The sequence below is a fragment of the Pinus tabuliformis genome, chromosome 2_2, assembly GCF_031772625.1.
Source record: "Pinus tabuliformis cultivar Carrire ecotype Pingquan chromosome 2_2, CPIR1, whole genome shotgun sequence".
Classification (NCBI taxonomy): domain Eukaryota; kingdom Viridiplantae; phylum Streptophyta; class Pinopsida; order Pinales; family Pinaceae; genus Pinus; species Pinus tabuliformis.
In genome coordinates, this window is record NC_142300.1 from 666,068,678 (window position 1) to 666,082,097 (window position 13,420).

A 13,420-nucleotide genomic window follows, 5' to 3' on the forward strand; every position below is an offset into this window, starting at 1 on the left:
AGTATTACTTATATGCCCCTCACTAATTCATAAAATATAAAATATTTCCTCTTCAAATGGAAAAATTATAACAATCCAAGATTAATTATAAAATTTGAAAGACATATTTATTGAGTTTGGAATAATGCAACACTATAATTATTATACTTCATTTGGTTCTTGATATTTGAAAGTAGACAACTCATTGATTCCCTACACAATTTCCTCTTCTCAAACCACCATGGTCATGTTTATGCTAGAAAAGTAAAATAAAATTGAGATACTCTAGCCAATCAATTCACATTCTTATTTAGTTCCATTTCTCTCAAATTTATGTTGTAAAATAGTAATTGTCAACCATTTTATTAACATATTTTTAATAAAATCTTCAAAATCTTCATAATCTAAATACTTTCTTAACTCTAAATCTATAACCTTATTAAAACATATTTTTTTAATGCATCCACACAACTATTTTGTAACATCAAATATTATGATCTAGTTTATTATTTATTATAACACATGTTTACTTCTATCTTAAAACTATTACTACTGCTTTTTCCTTCACTGACTTTTTAATGATATTTTTTAAGACAATCCTTGATTTCCCCTCCTCATCTACTCATTTTCATTTAGCCGTTAAAGATAATATGATTTGGCTTAAAATCAATTGATTATAAGTATTTTTTTCTCAGAAAAATGAAATTAGTTTTTCTTAGCAAGAGAGTAAGAGTGAGATCAGTGGGACTAAGCTACTCTATATATATTCACTAAAAAATATATACGCATGAAGCTATTATAACAATATTTATGAAAACACTATAATTCATTATGTCACTAATGAGAATCTAAATTTGGATGAAAAAGATATATATATAGATATATTACTTTTAGTTTCTACACATTTATTAAAATTAAAAGATGGGAAAATAATTTATCAGATTGGGCGCGCAAACATTTTGTTATCCCCTGCTATTGTATCCGCTGTCATCATACGTTATCTGTAATCAAAGTAAGTAGACCACTTATCCCCTGTAGTCGAACCCTCACCCTCTTCTCCTCTTGTCTATCTTTGCACAACCGTTGTGTTCACTGTTCGAAACTCTGGGCGTCTCGACGCTTAAGAAACGGTCCCTTGCTCATGACGCTGTCTAGTGATATCCTGAACCGAAACGCCACATGCAGAAAACACAGTCAATTTCTTTCATCTACTGCAAGTTAAGGAAACCCTAGCCGCCGACGAAGAATAATAATGTGTTCCCGGTGAGGAGCTCGTAAATGGAGTCATGAGAAGCCTCGAGCAAGCGATTCCGAGGGAATCTTGCACTTCTGGTTACTCAAAGTCTAGGGATAAATCTGCGGTCTCTGAAATTTCTGGTGGTGATGTATAACCAACCCTAGGTTCAGACTAGGGGATTGATCTGTGTTAACTCCTGGAAGTTTCAGACGAAAGGTCCGTCTGCATCTAAATGGTATTTCATGGACAATTTTGAAAACTATCAACAATTTGCAGTGTATGAAAATTTCTGTGATGCAAGGCCTGCTATTTGACGATTTTGTCGGGCAAGGAGATTGGGAAACGTAGGTGGGATGTAATTAACGCAAGCGTTCTTTATTTCTGTATAGCATGTGCTTCAATCTCTTGTGGACAAGATATATCTGTTTCATAGCATCATAAAACGCTGTAAAATGTTGTGTTTAATGATTATGTTTTTTTGGGCTGTCCCCTAGGATTTTTGTAAATTCAAGTAAAAATTGTCAAACTTCACAATTTTAAGTATTAGAAATTTTTGATGGTATTGAATCTATTTCTGCAGTCAAAAATATAACTCAAACACTGCATCTACAAAACATTTTGAATTTCTTTTCTTTTTCTATTTAGATTCAAACTACTGTTAACAATCCAGGAAATTCCTATTCCCAGAGAACTACTCTCAAAATTTATTTTTTAGAACGATTTAGCAAACTTGGCATCGTACTTTTCACTTGAGGCGAATGCCAAGAAACTTGAATGATTTAGTTTGAAATGGGTACCTCAATTTAATTGAATAAATCAGGTTAACTCCTTTTTAGAATGTTCTAAGGCCAGGCACGAATTTAAAAAATAAATCTTTCATCTGAAAAATTTACTTCATGTTTTTCAGGCTTCCCGATTTATCACTGTTCCTTCCCTTTATATTTGTAGTCTAATTCTATAAAAATATAGGTTAAATTTGATGTATTTTATTTCAGTTGAATTTGGTGAATTTTAAAGGTGTCTTTTTCAGTAAACTTGTTAAAATCTTTTTAGGTAGTTATGTTTTTGAGTGTAAAAGAAATTCTAAGTTGTTGAGGGGTACCAAATAGGTTGTAAGTTTTCTGAAAAAAATAAAAATAAAAAATTTAAATTTTTATTAAATTCTTGGAAAGCAAGTAATGTTTTTTTATGTTTTAGAATAGAATGTTATGAATTTCAATTCAAAATTTAAAGTACAATTATCCATATTTTTGATAATATCTCAAATTTGGGTCATTTCAAATCACTAACAAATTTATGTAAGTTATATAGAATAACCCTAAGCTGATTGGATTTTTTATCACTTTTCTTGCCTCTAGGTAGCTTTGTTGACGAGACCTATCCTCAACGGGTTGTGCTAGAGAGACTTGATTATTTTTTATTTTGTTCTAAATATAAAAATTATGAGAATATATTTTTTGAGTTCTAAATAACTTAAATGTATTGATTTTAAAAACATTTTATATGAATATGTCATACACATATTATTATAGAAATTATAATGATTCAAATTAAAAAAATGAAGTTTAAGTTGCTCATAAATTTGCATGAAATCCCATATCTATTTTGATGCAATATGTGTGAAAATCTAGTTGTTTTGATGGGATAGGAATTTTGATAACTAATATTATTTTTCATTTAAAATTATTGTTAAACATAGCTTTGGTTGGGTGGACCATCTACACACCACAATGTTATCTTTTACATCATGGCGGTATGTGCTTAATATGAGCAATGAAAAAACAGGCCAAATATAACGTTGTTATTGGTTTGTTAGCCAATGCTCTCCAACTCCATATTTGTCATCTAATTGTACCTTTGGATTCACAACTTCTAGTCACCTAGCTCAATGGCATCTATTGTGTCCATGATCAACATCTCTTCCGTTGGTACCTACTCCTTTGCCACCACTTTGACACGGTTACCTTTGTCCACATCTATTGTCCACATCTATCAAAGGAACAATCAATATGTCGATTACCTAGCTAATCTTGTAATAGAGTTGCACCTCTCCTTTATTTTAAAGGAAGCACCCTAAAAGCTACAACATAGTTAATTGTATCTACTATAAATATACATGTGTGTTTATCTATAATAGTACCACACGTCATGATATTGCATGCATAAAGATAATAAGAAAAGCTATGTAGCCAGTAAAGCATTATAAATAAAGACAATGAGTCACATATCATTCAAACAACACATGTGCCACCAAACATGTCTATGTGTGTGTGTGTGTCTCAAAACAAAATGGTACATTATGAATGATATAAAACTCCTAGGATGGAGTCTACATACACATGAAGCCCCATTAGTAGTATAAAATGTGTAGGGGACTACTGCTCTTGAGTACATACATCCAACATATCCTTCGCTTCTTCAAAGGAGGAGGAGGCTCTATCTTAAACATGGGTTCATGTTCCACCCCTAGACCATGACATCCTATGGGTGATCTATCGAGTCTCGACTACTCCCATTGATGCTTTTGAGCTGCCATGGCTCAGTGGCTACTGCTACCTAGCGCAAAATGTCTCACCACATTGGGGGCACTCGTATTGGCACAAGCATACAATAATTTGACTTTTGACCGCCGAGGAGATGCCATCTTATGAGGGCCACATCCCCCATAACATCCCTCAATCTCTATGCTATCTCGAATAACTAGTCTTGCCTCGTTATCATGATGTTCTTTTGGGAATCTCTATGCCCTCACATGCTCTGTGTCTGCAACTACATCCCGTGGCATATCTTGCCTCGAAGGCACTCGAACTGGTGATTGGGGACCCATATCTACACAAGCACACAAAAATATTCAGTCCATAATCATATACATAAATGTGCATAACAAAAATATAATGCATAAAACTAACTAACGACAAGGATAGAAATGTACAACCTACTCTCCCCATAGCGGCTCTAGAATGATTGGCATCTATGGACCAAATCGTAAATCCATACCAACATATGAATAACAGTTAATCAATCCTATCTGTGTCCACCAAAACTCCATGAATCAAGTATCGTAGATCCACTCAACAGGTCTCTCACCCACGCATGGCATCAACTCTACCCACCATCGTAGCTTGGGAGTCTGTCACCCCAAATCTGGCATGACCACACCTGGTTGCCCTGATGGAAGATGCTCCATGAGGAAGCATCATAGTATTGATCTAAAGAAACTGTCTTATTGATGCTTGATCCTTGACTCATTGAGCTTGCTCTGGATGCTCTCGAGCATGATATCTACCTGGCTATAGTGGAGAGCACTATATGTTGCTCGTAACATGGCCAACTATCCGTTGTCGATCCGATGTGATGATGTTGAACCATATATATAAGTAATCCTTGTTGATGCTCAGAGTGTAAGGCGTTGAATGGCCTCTATGTGGACTTCTCCCTCATGAATCGCATTGGGTCACCGCACAAATCTATAGCTATCTCCACCAAAGGGCCTTATATAATAGGCCTAAGGTACTTGATACCCAATTCACATCATCTTATTTCGAGTACTTGATACTACAATTCTACATTAACAACAATGACGTGTCACCTTTGTTCAAAGCATTAGCATTGAGTCACTTTTGTAGGTTTGACTGTTGTTAATGTTGGTCGTTGTTGTTTAACTTTTATTGTCATCACCTCCCCAATACCCCTTGTCATTTTACTATTTGTGTTATCTTTGATAGGATGAACCATCAATCATTGTTAATATTGGTCTCCCTTTGTTTGAATATTTTTGTCCTCAGCACATCAGTACTCCCCATGATACCCCTTTTACCATTTCATCGTGTTAGTCTCATTGGTTTCACTCAGAGAACCATCCCTTTTTCAACACCCAAATGGTCCTTGCCGATGTTGTCAGTGTCATTTGTCATTGTATATGCTTTGTTCAAAGTAAGTAATCCCCATTCATAAAATGACCTCGTCCATCAGTTTTCAAAATTCCCATGTCAGTACAAGTCCTAGTTACTCTCTTATTTTTTGTACATCCCTTATGAGATGTTCACTTATGTCGACACCAACATCTATTATTGGAAATTTCTGAAATGTTGAAAATCATTTGTACCCTAGTTATTTATTCCCTTATCATAGTTTTCCTTGGGGAGGACTAGGAGAGAGATCAATTTTCCTAGATCCACTAGGATTACCCCACTTTCAAATTCAACTTAATTTATTCACATGGAAATAATTCACACGTGTTCTTGGTTTGATTAATCTAGCTCCTTGCACCTTTAACGTGCATGTAGCCTTGTGTCGTCCTAGGAAAGACATTAATGCTCGAGGATCTTATTAAATGCACCCATGCACGACTCCAAATATGCTTGTTTGCATGGCCATGAGTTGCATTGACCCCATGACAACTTGAAGACCTCGGTATACATGTTACATTCATATCCCCCATTAACGAGGCTACCTATTTTTTGGTTACTGAGCCTTATCGCCATCAATGTGACTCTATCATTGCTCACTTAGATCAATAGTTACAACATCACCCATTTTAGGAAATTTAGATTCTACTATTGTATATGTTCTGCAATGGTCATCATTGTAAATTGTACTTTCCTTTAACATTTATTACAAGCATGTGACATGCCTGCCTCATTTGTATAAAGAAATTATATATATATATATATATATATATATATATATATATATATATATATATATATATATATATATATGTCACTTGTATGTACCAATTTGTAGAGGTGATCACTCACTCAATCCCTTGGGGTTTCATGACATCTCTCACTCTCTCTCACATTGGAAGCTTTAGTGGATCATAGTTCAACAGTACAAAAAATTGTGATGCACTTCAGGTGTATGTTTCCATGCTCCCCCCTTGCACATCATGGGGAAACTATTAACCCAAACTTTTGTACTGACAAGAACAACATGATAGTATGTTAGAATAGGTTCAAATATTAGAGAAAGTAGTCCTAGGTGAAACAACCTCCTAAAATATGAAGATAGACAAGAAGAAATCAAAATTTCTAAATTGATTCACTTAATCATATACTCAATAGTAAACCTTTCACAAACCTTTCAATTTCAGGTTGACTTTGATGTTCATAAGGAACAAGTTTTAGGCTCACTCTTATGTTTGAGAATATATGATGGGGGTCATAATGTGATATAGGTTGGTGATTGGAAATCAATCAAAATGGATGACCTTAGGTACTTATGGAGGCAAAAGAGATGGACCTAAACCATCCTCATCGACTCCTATTTTTTTATAATAGCTACAAGTTTGTCGGATATCCAATGAACCTATATTCATTGGATATTCAACATAAATATTCATCGAATATCGGATGATGATTATGACAAACATACGAGTTGGAGGTATGAAACCTTCATCGGATAACCTCATTTGATGTCGCATATTCGATGCAAATTTTCAATGGATATGTGATGCACTTCCGCTGGAGAACTTGATGTTCCCTATAAATGAAAATCCTTTATCATTACTTAAAAAATGATGTGGCCCTCAGAGGCTTTAAGACACTTTGAGATGCAAGGAGACAAAATTGTTTTGATGTGAGGATTTTAGCATTGTTCTCACCTTATGATAGAGTATTTAATATAGCAACCATACACCTTTATTTATCCTTTGCATTCTTTTCTTCAAACTTGCTCTTTAATGAAAATTTCTTCTAAATCGGTTTGCCCTCTTTTCTTCAATCTCACATTAAAATGAAAGTTATTATTATCTATTTGAAGCAAGTTGTGAGGTTTGAAATTCATTATTATTTTGAGTCGCACTGTTGGTTTTTTGTATCAAATATGGTGCAGTGAGAATTAAGAATTAGATTTGTATTTAGATTTATATTTCTAACATTTAAGATTTAGATTTATCACATTAACATTTAAGTTTTGATACTTTTCTCCACTCAAAAATCTCAATTAATTATTATTAGCCATATAAATTTAAATACAAAATTTTCTCAATGCATTATTGGATTTTAAAATAGACATGTAAATCTAAAAATAAATAGAGTGAGTTTGAGAGATTAGGGAGGGTGGACGAATCTATTTTCATTTGGCATAAAGCTCTAAAATGTGTTTCACTAAATGAAATTCCAAGATGTGTTTACAATTTTTCGAAGTTTAACATGAAATTCTTAGTTGCGTTTTACAACACAACAACATAATTCAGAAAACCATAAAATCTTTGTAATCCTAAATTTTGAAATATATTTTTTCAAAAGTTATATATATATATATATATATATATATATATATATATATATATATATATATATATATATATATATATATATATATATATATATATATATATATATATATATATATCTATATATATATATATATATATATATATATATATATATATTATAATTGCTTTGTTGTAATATGAAGTTGTCTTTATTTTTTTTACAAATAAATATTCTCTAGTCCATGATGATGGGTGGAGGGTCCCCCTGAAATGTTGGACATGAAATTAATCTTATATGCAATTCCATTTGAAATTTTCTTCAAATATGAATAATTGTGGAAATATTATTTCCATTAGTAAATATGTTATTGCTTTTAAATTTATGTATTCATGTTTTCTATTGTTTTTGTTGATTGAATAGGTGTAAATTTTGAAAAATGTCTCCTATTGGTCGCCCTACAAAGGATAAAAAACAATTGCCAATTGTTGTTGCATTAGGTCTCCTGCGACATTCTAATAAACCATGTAATCATAAAAATGAAGTTGTCTCTCATCTAAATGAAGATGATCAATCAAATAGTGTAGAGCTTGTTGAAAGAGAAAAACCATCAAATAGACACAACTGTATATTCAAAAATAAATCGAAGACATTATTTCCATGAGTTTATGTTGTAAAAGATTGTAATGGTAATAAAAGAATAAAATGTTCTTGGTGTGTTAAATTTAAAAGAGACAATCCATTTGCAAAAGAGGGAAGTACCACTCTTCAAGTTACCATTTGTTAAAATATTAAATGTGTAACATCATTGGAATAAATGTAGTCTACTTTATATATAGCATTACACGTTTCTCCACATTTTTCAGAGTGTATCTCCACTACAACATGGGATACAAATTTGACTTCATGATGTCTTTGTCTTTCCTCCACTTTAGCATTGAGATCTTCACATATATATATTTGGGACTTTGAACTATTCTAGGACAACCATTTCTTGACAGTTATTCTAGATTAACGATTTGTGTTAACGACATTTCAAGCCATTTTTTAATGTATTTATTTTTTGGAAGAGCCATGATGTCTTGCTTAACTCTGATATATATATATATATATATATATATATATATATATAGAGCACAAATGTTCAATTGATACTAAGTGGCCTTCATCATCATTCATGAAAGTAACCAACCATCACTCAATTTTTTCTTCTAGAGAATTAATGAGATTTTCAAACTCAATGACCCATGAAGGTCTAATTACACTCAATTCTATCTCGAGTTACTAGTTAGCTATAAGTGTAGACTCTCTTATTAATTTTTTCCCTTCAACAATTTTGGGTGCCTTAAGGAATGCTTTATTTCCTTTGTCATTAATATTTGTACCGTTGAAAATTAAATATCTAGCATTTGTATCTTTGCCAACCATCTTGCTTTCAGTTATTTTATTTTTCAATTCGAAGGTAAACTTGTTGGTTTTTATGGAAATCACTTAAACTTGACACTCCTGTAACATAGGTACTTAAATCATGTTAATAAAAATATTCATCATGTATCAAATCCTATTGCAAATATTATATTAAAATGGACACCCATTGTGAAAGGTTCCTAAAATTTGAACTAGCCTCCTAGGCTTCTAGTATTGTACTTAGCCACTTATTGATGTTTCCCAACACATATAATCTCACTCCACTAAGCAATTTGGTGGTATTTTTTACCCATGTTGATGTCCTTGGTCTAGAGTAACAATGGATAATGTTTTCGTAAACAAAGGTTTAGGGCTCAATGCACCTTTAAGTTCATTTATTCTTATTTTTAATCTAATATTTTGTAGATCCTTATTTGAAATAAAGTGAGAAAGAAAATCTTCAATGGGTACATGAAATTTAAGCAGTCCAAGGGTCCTATTTTCAAGTTATTTTCCTATTCTTATATGGATATATTTTATCTAAAATTTTATCTCTTCCTTATAATAATGGGAATTATGCATCATTAAAGGTTGCTCTTTGAAAATGGATGGTTCCTCTTAAGCCAACTCCTTTGCTATTCACTAATTTTTTAGTAATTTGTAATGCTACTGACTGAGGGATAGTAGAATTTTCAACTTCCATATCAACATTTTGTGAGCCTTTCTTACTTGGGCTTCTCTTCCTTTTAGACTATGTTATTACATTTTCTCTTTTAATGTTAATATGGTAAGGATAATATCCATAACCTCCTCCAGTATATTCTTCATTATTCTCTTATTTGCTTCTATTTGACCCCTATTATATGGAGTTTACGATTGTAGACAAAAGTATCTTCCCTAGACCTAGTGGAATGGTATAGAACAATACAAATCAAAGAATATAGAATTTTCCTTAGAGAAATTGAAGAATGGGAAAGAGTCTTACTTGGAATCCGTCACAAGCTTTACTTTCATCCTTGCTTATAAGCTCCAATCGTAGCTCCGAATGTTATAATTGGAACCTGCATATGCAATCAAAACAAGCCAAGGATCCACAACATCTATGTAGCATAATTCAATTACTCTATTCAATGAATCAGTGAGGGATTGAAATATATGAATGTAACACAACTCATATAGGAAAACAAGATACTCTTTGTGTTCATAGAAATAGGAGAGAGTTTAAAACCAAGAATAATAGTTGATCTTGTAGAGTTCTCCCCAAGTTGACTTTTCCTTCCTTGTCATAAAGCACACCTTAATAGCACCCTAATACATGAAGATGATGATTCTCTTAGGTTCAAGGTAGCAGCATGAGGGCATGATTAGTCTCTAAAAGCCAACCCTGCTGTTATGGATAGCAGTAAATTTATAGGAGAGGGATTGTAGTTTAGGATTTACCATAATGAGCTCGAGATCCACTTATGATGGGAGGATGAGCTCAAGGGATAAGAGGTGAAGTATCCAAGGTAGGATTAGATAGGAATCAAGCCTCTTATCCATAGTAAATGGTTAAAACAACCATGGAAGCTTTTGGAAGAGGAAGCTTCATAAATCGTTTTAATTTTACCAAATTTATAGAATCAACACACCCCCATCAAGGAGCAACTAATGTTGACTAGGGCTGGTGTCGAAAGGAGAACCCACTGTTGAATGCAAGTTGCTAAACAGATAGGGTGCACTAGGGCTTAAAACACTAATTTTGATCGGTGAGACCTAGTGTTGGTAAGGTAAATCCCCTCTGCGGACAGAGGCGATCCCACTAGCCTAACACAGAACTAGCCACAAACAAACCACGCTGCTACGCAAGTTCCTAATTATGCATCAAAGAAGAAGACTAACCTGGAGTCCAACGCTATGATTGAAGCAGAGTTGATATCCTCGCTCCCTTGCTCCAACAAATCATAAACGAACACCTGCACATGCAAAGGAAGAGACAAATACCAACATAGAAACTACCAAGGCACAACTATATTTCAGTCAGAAAGGAAATAAATCAACATATCACCATGACAGATAATGAGATTAGAACTATAATAGCAGTCGCTCATCAATTAATAAACAGGAAAAGTTACAACCATTGTTCTGACGTCGACCCTTCTCCTGGCTGGGTGAGTAACTATATGTGTCTTGACATGCATCTCCTCTCCGGCAGCATAACCTCTCTAGCACTCATTAGCATTCTCTCCATGACCAATAATCATCACTACTATAACTCAATCACCAAATCACTAGCATAACACTAACACCAACACTCTCTCTACTCTAGCTCTCTTAGCACTAGCTTGCCCAATGCATAATGACAAGCTTATATAGATGAAGAAGGGAGGAGGATGCGATGAACTGGGACACCTTTTGTGGAATTAGCAAAAGCCATAAAGATGGATAAAGCTCGACAAAAGGCTGATTTTCTATCCTCAGAAAAGCTCCATGTAATGAAGGAAACAACAGTCGGACGTGCATTAAGGCAAAAAGCACGACTAAATTTGGTTGGCGCGACTGTTGCTCTAAGATAGAGCGCCAATGGTCGCGCCCTCTTTTGAGGATCTCCATCATTGGCGCGGGTAAGACACTGTGGACTTGCGCCAATGGAAAAAGAGCACTTTTTAGGGATGATTTGCAGAAGGTGTCTTCAGGGAACATGGAGTACATACTCAGGGGAACATAATGCAAGTGTTTTTAGCCCTTGTCACTTCTTATAACTCCCGGGATGGGTCCTCCAAGGTATGACAAGAGGAGTAACAGGGATGGTGACAAATTACTGTGTAACAGATGCCCCCTAAAGCATGAAGTCCGAGAGGTGGAGAGGGGTGAAATGCTTTACAAGAACACACACATAAGAGCACACAAGAGCACATATAGTTACTGCCGCCGAGGAGATGTATTAAGAGACATGACTGATAGTTCAATTACATGATGTACGTGGCATGGTCGCAGCCATCCATAAGAGAGTACATAAATAATCTGGATCCATAGTATGGACGCAGCCATCTGGTTAGGATCAATGATTTGACTCAGGTATGGTCGCAGCCATCCAGTGAATGAGTCAAGTATCAAGAATCACGCCTGGATTACAATAGACACAATCCAGGGTCTTGCGCTCCATCTCGACCCGAACAAGAGTACAAGTCCAAGCATGTGAATATATGAGCTGAAGTCGAACATGCATGAACATCGCCTGATTACCAGTCAATAATGGAAACTGTTAACAGACGCGAGAGTTACCACCAATAATGACAATGGCCCTCAAGGTACTATAGGTACAATCTACGACGCGTGAATTAATGATCTGAAGTCGAACGCCCGTAGAATCATCCGATCGGAGGCCAATGATGAAAACCTCACGTCGAACACGAAGAACCTGCCATTGAGGCATGCAGGCTCCAAGGCACCAGAAGGGAGTCTCTAGGTCAACTTCCTGGATAATGAGCTGAAGTCGACAGGGAGTGACCTTGGTCGAAGGTGGGCCATAATGTTTCCCACATCATCGACACGAGACAGAGAGATGATGTCGTGAATCAAGATTGTGCGAACTATCAGAGGGAGGTGGTTTATTTGCAGAGGTCAACTTCTCTTGAACATATCGGCGGCACATTAACGGAATTGGCAGTATTTGACATCAATGTATCAAAGGTCATTATGACGAGGCGATGAGTGAATGAGAGGTCAAATAGGGTACCCAAATCCATGGAAGCAAGTGAAAGATATGAGATGAAATATCCCCACCCTGGACACGAAAGCAAAAAGTGCCATGCTCAAGAGCGACATACTGCCGTTACGGTAATAATTATGGTTCAAAAAATTTTATTTTCCCCCACCATTTCTGGCGAGTACCCCAGTTATTTTTAACAAGCTTGATGGGGATAGCATATGCTTGTGTTGTGACAAAATCCGATGTCATTAAGTTTTAACGAGTCTGACAAAGGAAGAACTCGGCGTCTTTTCTTGTTTAGAGAGTTTGAAAAGACAGCAGAAAAGGAAACTCCAGGGATGTCCTTTTTCGTAAAGTTGTGTCTCTCGGGCCCGAAAAAGTATAAAATAATACCCGAAAGAACCGCCCGATCATTACGATCGAGGAGTACTTTTCATGATTAGTGACTTTGACCTGAAAAAGTAAAAAAGAGGTCAAAACCACATCGTTTCGTAACCACTAACGAGTTTGAAACGACAAAAACCCGGTAATCTTTTTACGTTTTAACGGTCGACAAAAAGAACTTAAAACGACCCCCCTTATCACTTTTTAACGAGTCAAGAGGAAGGACTCGGCAATCTTTTCCTCTTTAAATGGTCAGAAAAGAGCTGAAAGCGGACCTTGAAGTAACCTTTTCTCATGTTTTACCGAGCTCAAAAACCGAAAAAAAGAGTTCATTATGTTGCTCGAGTGGCACTAATCCCTGTCAACACACAAAAACAGCGTAAAATCCTACTTTGACATAAAAATATTCACAAAAATATGATTTTAATGTGTTTTTTAAGCCAAAAGAATTTATAAATAGTGAAATAGTAAAAAATAAAATTACTTTTCACTTTTTACCTTGTG